General features: G+C 41.0%; 1 long non-coding RNA gene across 2 annotated transcripts in view; it reads left to right on the forward strand.

Moving 5' to 3' along the window:
- The window catches only part of LOC112477039, a 17,580-nt gene extending 7,382 nt beyond the window's left edge, over positions 1-10,198 (forward strand). For both annotated transcript variants that reach the window (XR_003045301.1, XR_003045302.1), the window contains one exon: positions 4,345-10,198. This is a non-coding gene — a long non-coding RNA (uncharacterized LOC112477039). The remainder of the gene's footprint in view (positions 1-4,344) is intronic.
- Positions 10,199-10,549: the final 351 nt, after the last annotated feature.

Below are 10,549 nucleotides of genomic sequence, written 5' to 3' on the forward strand. Positions count from 1 at the left end.
TTTTTTTTGATGAGTTTTTAATGTTTTTTTTGTTCAAAACACATGTGTACCACAGGTGAGCTAGGGGCTCCCCACTGCATGTCCCTGAACAACAGAGTAGCCATTATTTAAATGTTGCAGATTACTCCCGCAAAGGGAAAGTAAGGCCTAGAAGGTCTCCCATGGGGGCAGTCAAATGCTCCAGCTCACAAATGTTACATATCAATTTTTCTCAAAATGCACCACAAAGAAGCCAGCTTGCACAACCTGCTGTTTCTAAGGGCAAGAGCTGAAAGAGTTGGAGGGCAGCACCCATGATTGCCATAGGAAGCCTCTTCACTGAAGGAAGCCAGCTTGCACAACCTGCTGTTTCTACGGGCAAGAGCTGAAAGAGTTGGAGGACAGCACCCATGATTGCCATAGGAAGCCTCTTCACTGAGATATGACCAACATGGAGTTTGTCATAAAAGAATTTCAAAGAAGAATAGTTACCTGAAGGACATTTCATATCAAGAAGATAACAGTTACAGGGCTCTTGACAGTCTGCAAATGTCTAACTTCAAGGAAAAAAACTGGCATACCTCAGAAATATTGTGGATTCGGCTCCAGACCACCACAATAAAGCAAGTCACATGAATTTCTTTGTTTCCTCAGGGTGCATGTAAAAGTTATGAGTACACTATATTGTAGTCTATTATGTGCATGATAGCATTATGTCTAAAAAATGTATGTACATTAATTAAAAAATACTTCACTGGTAAAAAGTGTTAACCATTACCTGAGCCTTCAGAGAGTAGTTATCTTTTGCTGGTAGTGTCTTGTCTCCATGCTGATAGCTGCTGACTGACCAGGGTGGTAGTTACTGAAAGTTGAGGTGGCCATGGAAATTTCTTAAAATAAGAAAATAATGAAGCTTGCCTTATTGATCAACTCTTCTTTTCATGAATGATTTTTCTGTAGCATGTGATGCTGTTCGATAACATTTTACCCACAGTAGAATTTCTTTCAAAATTGGAGTAAATCCTCTCAAATCCTGATACTGACTTATCAACTAAGTTTATGTGATATTATAAATCTTTGTTGTCATTTCAACAATCTTTACAGCATCTTCACCAGGAGCAGTTTCCATCTCAAGAAACCATTCTCTTTGCTCATCCATAAGAAGCAACTCCTCGTCTATTCATTTTTATCCTGAGATTGCAGCAATTCAGTCACATCTTCAGGCTCCACCTCTAATTCTAGTTCTCTTGCTATTTCTACCACATCTGCACTTACCTCTTCTACCAAAATCTTGAACACCTCAAAGTCATCCATGAAGGTTGGAATTGACTTCTTCCAAATTCCTATGAATGTTAATATTTTGACCTCTTCCCACGAATCCTGAATGCTATTAAATGGCATCAAGAATGATGAATCCTTTCCAGAAGGTTTTCAATTTACTTTGCCCAAATACATCAGAGGAATCACCATCCATGGCAGCTATAATCTTACAAAACATATTTCTTAAAGACTTGAAAGTTGAAATTACTCCTTGATCCATGGGCTGCAGATACATGTTATGTTAGCAAGCATGAAAACAACATTAGTCTCATTGTACATCTCTATCAGAGCTCTTTGGTGACCAGGTACATTGTCAACAAGCAGTAATATTTTGAAAGAAATCTTTTTTCTGAGCAGTAGATCTCAACAGTGGGCTTAAAATATTCAGAAAACCATGTTGTAAACAGATGTGCTGTCATCCAGGCCTTTGTTGTTCCATTTATAGAGTACAGGCAAAGCAGATTTAGCATAATTCTTAAGGGCCCTAGGAGTGGTAAATGAGCATTAGCTTTAACTTAAAGTCACCAGCTACATTAGCTACTAACAAGAGACTCAACCTATTTTTTGAAGCTTTAAAGCCAGGCATTGACTAGCTATGAATGGTCTAGATGATATCTTCTTCCAATATAAGGCTATTTTGTCTACACTGAAATTCTGTTATGTAGTGTAGCCACCTTCATTGCTGGATAACTTCTCACAGCTTCTTCACCTTAAACTTTTATGTTCTAGAGATAGCTTCTTTCCTTAAATCTCACCAACTAACCTCTGCTAACTTCAGACTTTTGTTCTGCAGCTTTCTCATTTCTCAGCCTTCACAGAATTGAAGAGAGACAGGGTCTTGCTCTGGATTAGGCTTTGGCTTAAGGGAATGTTGTGGCTGGTTTGATCTTCTATCCAGAGCACTGTAACTTTCTCCACATCAGCAATAAGGCTTTTCAGTTTCTTATCATTTATGTATTCGCTGGAGTAGCACTTTTAATTTCTATCAAGAACATTTCATTTGCATTTACAACTGGGCTGTTTAGCGCAAGAGGCCTAAGTTTCAGCCTATCTCGACTTTCAACATACCTTTCTCACTAAGCTTAATTATGTCTAGATTTTAAAGTGGGAGACATGCGACTCTTCCTTGTACTTGAACACTTAAAGGCTATTGTAGGATTATTAATCAGCCTGATTTCAACATTGCTGTGTCTCAGAGAATAGGGAGGCCTTAGGAGAGGAAGAGAGATGGGGGAATGGCTAGTCGGTAGAGCAATCAGAACACACAATATTTATCGATTAAGTTCGCCATCTTACATGGGCATGGTCAGTGGCACCCTGACAGTTACAACAGTAACAGTAAAGATCACTGATCACAGCTCACCATAACAAATATAATAATAATAATAATAATGTTTGAAAATTGTGAGAATCACCAAAATGTGATACAGAGACTCAAAGTGAGTAGATGTTCTTAAAAAATGGTGTTGATAAACTTGACTCAGGATTGCTACAAACCTTCAATATGTAAAAAATGCAATAATCTGTGAAGTACAGTAAAATAAAGCATAATAAAAAGAGGTATGTCTGTATTTAAAATTGGGGCTACATTAATTCAGTGATTGGTGATAATAAAAAATTAATAAAATCTGGATAACTGCACCTAAATGAGCTTGCTTTCTCTTTAGGGCTATTGCTTTTTATTTGTATTTGCATATTTTTTTAGTGTACTACAAATGTCAAAACTTTTAGTTTCCAAAAGTGTCTTGCCACATTGTTCCCTTAATAAACTCCCAGTGCTCCTGAAGGCAGTTGGTATTAGAATGGACTATTATACCTGACAATCTACAAAATGTGGAATCATTTGAGTCAAAGTGAGCAGGGGTCCTTCTGTCTCTGGTTGGGACATTGGAAGTTTTTGTTACATTATAGTGGAGTGATTGGTTAAACATCATCTTTGATATCTTAGAATTCAGCCCATAGGATTATAAAAACTAAGAGTTTTGGGATGCTTCCCAGAGACTTGCTAAACAGATGAAAACATACATACATCTGATATAAAATCTAAAGTTTCTTTTTAACTCTGATATTCTTAAATATTCTACTATGCCCATCCTTGAGGAACTCTTTAATACATCACCAGCAAGAGAAATAAACACTGACCCCCACCCTTGTGAATCGCCCTAAGCTGGTTCTTTATTCATAACCAAATATTACTCCAATCCCATTGTGATTCAAACTTACAGACCGTCTTGGACAAGATTTAACAATGAAAACAAACCTGGTTGTTAGCTATAACCTCGACTCTGCTACTGACCTACTACGGAGGGCTACTTTGGTTTGCCAAGGATCATCATGTGCCTTCTACTAAATGGCTACAGCGGCCATTAGGTGAAGACCCTATATCCATTCTGCTCCAAATGATTAGGCTCCTAACCTAACCATTGCAATCCCATTTCATTCATAAGGAATTGGTTTAGGAATGAGCATGTAACTAGATCTTGGCCAATAAGACATGGGCGTGTGTGTCCCAGAAGCTAGATGGCTCCTGGGAAAAGTCTCCACATTTGTAAGAAATGAGGGTTCCCCTCTTACTCTGGGCAGGTGGCACCTGGATGGGATGCTGCAGGGAGAGCAGAGTCAGGAGACCTGCAGTGAATGAAAACTAGGACCTCTGGACTTTTTGTTAATTGGAATAATAAATCGCTTATTGTTTAAAACAATTTGAGTTGGGCTTTTAGTCACTGGTAGCCAAAAGCATTTTAACTGACAACACAAAGTTAAGTTGCATGGTTCTTTACCTTTCCTCCTGCGATGCACATCGTTTCCACAGCAGTGTCATTGGAAATCCCAAGGAATGTGCTCCAAAGCTCTGACCTTCGTGCCACTTTCACTAGCCCGTATGAGCAAAAGGGTAATAAGTGCAGCTGGATAGGCAGCTTCCTCCAATCATTGCATGATAGAATTGATAGAATGTGCTGAGCCGTTTGGCTGATGTTCACCGAGATCACAGGCCAGAGCTCACCATCTGTTGTATTAATTATTGCCCATATTCTTGATTTATAGGATGCCCACTATGGTTTTCCCACCTAATTACTTTGGATCTAACTTGGCCACTTCAACGATCACAATTCCTGATATACAGATGGATGGGACCGGAAAGTTAGCTCCAGCTCCAGAAAAATTAAAGAAGCAAGGATGAACCTGGGGCCTCTTTCTCATCATGGAGCACTAACAGATACTCATCAACTGTAAGGACACAAACATGCTCAGCACACATGGACACAAATTTCTTTTTCTTTTCTGATGAGATGGGTCAGAGTTTTCATAGCTGCATTCTAGGTCATGGAATAGGGTTTCTCATCCTCAGCACTACTAACATTTCGAGCTAAATAATTCTTTGTTATGAGGGTCTGTCCTGTGTATCATAGGATTTTAGTAGCATCCATGGCATTGACCCATTAGATGCCAGTAGCACCACCCAATTGTGAAAACCAAAAACATTTCCACACATTGTCAAATTTCCCCTGGGGTACATAATCACCCCTCAGTGAGAAACACGGTCTTAGAATTACTCTCAAATATCTGCAGATAAAACAAACAAACAAACAAACAAACAAACAAACACTATGTAGTAGACACCTTGTATTTTTACCACCAAGCCATCACTCACTTTTATTTCATTAATGGCACCCTGACTTCCCTGTGCAGAACTTCCCCCTTCTGCTCTTAGCCCACAGGGTTTGGATGAGGCTGACTATAACCAGGTACCACAAGCAACATGTTACCTGGGCGTAATCGATGGAAGTACAGCATCCCCTTGGCTTCAGTGATCTGTTCAGGACTGACCATGTGGTCCAATTCATGACTGTGAGAGTCAGGTCTAGGACTTTGAATTCAACTGTTGGACTTGTACTTATGAGAGTAACAGCCTGAGATTGCTGGCTGCCATCTTGTCACTTTTAAGAGGAGAACTCTCTGAGAAAGTAGCCACCACAGAATGTAGAACAAGAAAAGGTCAGAGGCTAGATCCTGATGCTTTATCTGAGACCATAAATCCAGCAATGTTTGATGTTAGATGTCTCCCCAAACTTTCTGTTCATATGAGTCAATTGATTTCTTTGGGCCTTAAGCCATTTTGTGTTGTGTTTCCTTTCACTTGCAAAGAATCCTTATTGCAGTATTTGATGAAATTTCATCTGTTTGCAATCTATAATCTTGTTTCCCCTTCCCAATATCCATAGCCTTTTTCTGCATGAGGGTTATAGATTACCTGGAAGATTGTACTTTTCTCTTTGCTGGTTTCTCTACCTTTTGAAAGACAAGGATGAGGAAATGGAGAGGAGTTCACTTTAGAGGAAGTGGGGCCCTCATACTCTGGGCCTGGAGAGTAGAGTGAACTGATAGGTAAAGAAACAGATGGTATGATAGTTCATTTTACATATCAGCTTGACTGGGCCATGGAGATTCCCATGGAGATCCCGTTAAACATTATGCTGGGTGGCCTGTGAAGGTGTTTCTGAATGAAATTAACATTTCAATGGGTAGACAGAGTAAAGCAGGTTGCCCATACCAGTGTGAGTGGGCCTCATCCAACCTATAGCAGGCCTGAATAGAACAAAAGGTAGAGGAAGGGAGAATTCATTCTCTCTGCCTATCTTCAAGTTGGGACCTCCCTTAGTCTTCTCCTGATTTTGGATTTGAACTGGGACTGGGACTGGAAGTTAGACCATATGCTCTCCTGTTTCTCAACCTTCAGACTCAGGCTGGAACTGTAACGTTGGCTCTCCTGGGTCTTCAGCTGGCTGACTGCAGGTCTTGGGACTTCCTAGTCACCATAACTGTGTGACCCAATTCCTTATAATCAATTATCTAATCAATCAATCCTATTGGTTCTGTTTCTCTGGAGAATTCAGACTAACACAGATAGGTTTGGGCAGAACAAACGTAAGGAGGAAATCCAGGCCTTCCTCTGACTCAAGCTTTCTCTCTCTTACTTATTTATACTTCTCTGATGTAGGTGAGGTTGCCTTATTAATTAACCTTTGCCACTACGTTGAGAAAGGGATCCTAGTGGTTTAGAAAGTTTCAGTGAAATGAGCTAGGCAGGTAGACACAGGCTTTTAATAAAATCTTTATGTAATTGGGAAAGACTTGGTAATTTCTGGATTTGCTTTTGGGGGTACCTCTTAAATCTTTATATCATACCTACATGTGACCAGAACTGCCTGGACAGAAGTGCCTAAGCTAAAAAATAAAATTAAAATATTTAGATTTAAATTTTATAGATTCCTCCCAAAGCACTGTCTTTATTTGTGGATTATGGGCAGCTACTATTATATTTAGAAAGACTGATGGTTACTCATAAAATCTAACATGGTGTCCTACGTCTAGAGCAGTAACATTAATGTATTTTGATACTCCCAGAAGAGGCAAGGTCCTTGTCACCTAGTTAATGAACACATGTTTACACAATTTTGCAAACAATTTCAGAGGGTCCATGGAATCCCTAAAGAAATCAGACTGTGAAGAGAAATCAGGCTGTCTCTAATACAGTGAGGGGTTTCTTAACAGATTTTGTCCTCCTCTTTTCAAGTGTTTTACATCTCTTGACACATGTTTTATTTCAGGCAAACTGCTTCAGAAGTTTCAAAGAGCACGTATATTGGTTCAGTCCTCATAGGATGGAGAAACCACGCATTTGGGAGTCAGACAGATCTGAATTCAAATTCTGATCTGTCACTCAGCTGTATAACTGTAGGGATGTATTATCACCTCTACAAACTTCAGTCTGTTTCCCCATCTGTAATATGATACAATTCCCAGCCATTTCTGAAGTTAAGGGGAGAGACTGGAGTAAATAATTCATATTCTTTGCTCTCTACTGTGTGGCCTCGCTGAACTTTCAGTTTGACTAATGATTTTGCTGAATTGCCCAATTGTTCTGGCTTCATGTAGACACAGCCAGTGGCTATGAAGTAGAACAAGGTTGAAAACAAAATCATGACGCCTTCAAGTGTAGAGTGTAGGCGTGTGTGTATGTTTGCGTGTTACAGCGGCTGGCTGGATTCCCTTGTTTGCATTACCCACTCATTCCAGGCATCTGGTCCTTTCTGTTTCTGTCTAGGTGCCGAGCTCATGATGCCCCACCCCAACTACTACTATCTTCACACAACAATGCCTCCTAAAGAAGCCTCAAAATCTTTACTGTGGCATTTAGTACATTTCTGTCCTTGTTTTTCAAGGGTAATCATTTGCATTCTGTGGGCATCAAAGAGCGTCTGCTATAGAACATGTTTATAAAATTGAATCCTCATTTATCCAAATCCCCTGTCTCTACACATACCCCTAAATTCTCTTGGCTTCTCCTTCCTGCAGGAGCCATGGTTTAGATACCTAATTGGCCCTTACTCCTTGCTCCTTATGTATTAGTTTCCTAAGGCTGCTGTAAAAAATTACAACAAACTGGGGTCTTAAAACAACAGAACTTTGTTCTCTTGTAGTTCTAAAAGTCAGAAGTCTGAAGTTGGTATCACTCACTGGGCTGAAATCAAGGAGTGTGCTCCTTCAGAAGGATCTGGGGGAGAATCCTTCTTTGTTTCTTTCAGCTTCTGGTGGCTGCTGGCATTCCTCAGTTTATGGTTTATGGCCACATCACTTCAATCTCTGCCTCCTTTGTCACATTGCCTTCTCCTTTGTGAGTGTGTGTGTGTGTGTATGTGTGTATGTGTGTGAATTCTCCCTCTACTTCTGTCATGTAAGGACATATATTCTTAGAACCCACCTGGATAATCCAGGATAATCTTCCCATCTCCAATTTCTTAATTTAATCATGTCTTTTGCTATGTAAGATAATATTCACACTTTCTGTGATTAGCACCTGATACTTTGGGTGACATTTTTCAGCCTAACACACCACAGACAGCACCAATGAAGGGGTGTGCCCAGGTGGCCATGTCTATTCCATGTGACCCTATTGACCTGGTCACAGCTGAATAGTTTGGAGTGGACTCCTGGCTCAGGAGAACGAGTGCACATGCTGGGTGGAGCCAATCAGATCAGGAATCAACGGCCCAGTTTCAAATTCCCAGGAAAGAGCGTCCACTAGCAGTTAGGACCCACATATTAACATAGTGTATATAGGTCAGGAGATGGCATGCTATATCCACCGAGGTACAAGCTAAAGGTGAGAGACAGTCAAGGTGCCGGCAGGGTTTGGTCCTGAATGGAGAGAATGAATGAAATATTCTAGGAGGCTGGGACAACACAGTCTTCAGCCTTTGAGAAGTGAAAGGCTTTTGGTTCTAGTTCCCTCTATGATAATACACTTTTTGTTTCTCACCCCTGGACATCCATGAAGTTAGCTCTTACATTCTTAAAAAAAAAAATCCCACCATATTTAAAATCATTTAAGGTAGCTGCTGTTCTTGGCAACCTTTAGACCCTCAACACAGACACTCTTCTCTGTCTTCCTCATGGCCTCGTTGGAGCCCCCAGTTCTGCCAAGAATAAATTCTCTTTTATCTTAAACCTCTCCCTACCTCATCTAGCTTCCCGCCCTAACTGAGACGTCCCCAATGGCATCTACTTACAGTCACACTTGCACCCTCTCATGACTCTATTAAGGGAGTCAAATGGAAAAGTTCTTCTTCCCACCTTTTCCACATCTAGATCAGTCACTCTCACCAGTGTCCCCTTCTTATCACCTGAAATTCAAGCCATTCATCTGTTTAGTTCTTACCAAATAATCACTGCTAACAGCCCCTTTGCACCAGAACTCATCTCCACTTCTTAGTTCATTTTAACCCTGGATTTATCCTCTTTTCTCTTTACATCCCCTGCCGTAATCCTCATTGACATCAACATCCATTTTTAATGACCCAGTAACTCTCTTTGATCTCCCAGCTCTCAGCCTCCCAGCCTTACTTGATTTTCAGCTCCACTTCTCATCTGCCACCCACAAGCAGGGCTGCATCCTGAGATCTTGTCATCCCCTCCACACAGACCTGCAAGAGCAGTTGTATTGGACATAAATTTTGCTCACCTCTAATTTCCCCAACTGCTCTCTTTGTTTCTCTCTCTTTTTGTGGCTTCCCCAACTGTGCCTACTCACTCGTTGCATCAGTTTCCTAGGGCTGTGGTAACGAATTACCACAAACTTGGTGGCTTAAAACAATGAGGTTTTCTCTCACAGTAGTGGAGGGCAGAAGTTTGAAATCAAGGTGTGGGCAGGGCCCCTGGGGGAGGATTTGTTCCTTGTTTCCTATAGCTCCTGGTGGCTCCAGGTGTTCCTTGGTTTGTGGCAGTGTCACTCCAATCTCCATCTCAGTCTTCACACATCCTTCTCCTCTGTGTTTTCTCCCTTCTATTATAAAAACACTTGTCATTGGATTTTGGGTCTAGCCTAATGCAGGATGATCTCAAGATCTTGGATTTGATTACACCTGTAAAAACCCTTCATCTAAATACTTATGTTCACTGTTTCCAGGTAGACATATCTCTTAGGAGACCATCATTCAAACCACTGCACTTCTTCAGTTTCAAATTTGAAAAATACACCACACTGTAGGGCCTGGGCTCTGGCTTCCTACAGCCAACAAAAGGACAGGTGATGCAATCTGGAAATGAGGAAATAACTCCCAACTGATGGACCTTGACCAATGGGAAACAAGAAAAGGAGGAAACCAGATGGCTAAATCTCTAGCCCCCTCTCATGGACCTCTTACAATATTTCTGAAGAATGCTTGTGTGCTAGTGAGCAAGCTGGCCTTCCAATCTACCCCACCTCTCCCAAGCTCTTCAGGAAGTAAATCCCCACCAAGTAACATCTTTCCACTTTCCTTACCTCACCTCACTTCCTATTGCCCCTCATGAGCACCTCCGTGGGCTTGTGCCTCTCAAATAAACTGTTAACACCTTACTCTCTGTCTCAAGCTTTGTTTTCTAGAAGAATTAAACTATGACTCTGGCCGGCTATACCCTGAGTTCCCATGGAACAGGAAGTGGTACAGGTAGTCTCCTCAGATAAAGTGCTTTTTTTTCTTTTTTTTTTTTACCAGGCAGACCATAGTTTATTGAAGGACAAAACTGTAGGCTGCCTTGTGTCCTGCAGAGGGCCTGGGACTACTGCTCTATGCAACAGTGGCTTGCTGAACTGGAGCATGAATAACTGGAACAACCAGAATCCCTGTGGGAGACTGTGTGATGCAGACAGGTAGCAGAGTGAGAAGAGTTGAAAGGGAGGGAAAGGAGGCAGATGCAGAGACAGATG

Source organism: Pteropus alecto, unplaced genomic scaffold (assembly GCF_000325575.1).
Source record: "Pteropus alecto unplaced genomic scaffold, ASM32557v1 scaffold52, whole genome shotgun sequence".
Lineage (NCBI taxonomy): Eukaryota > Metazoa > Chordata > Mammalia > Chiroptera > Pteropodidae > Pteropus > Pteropus alecto.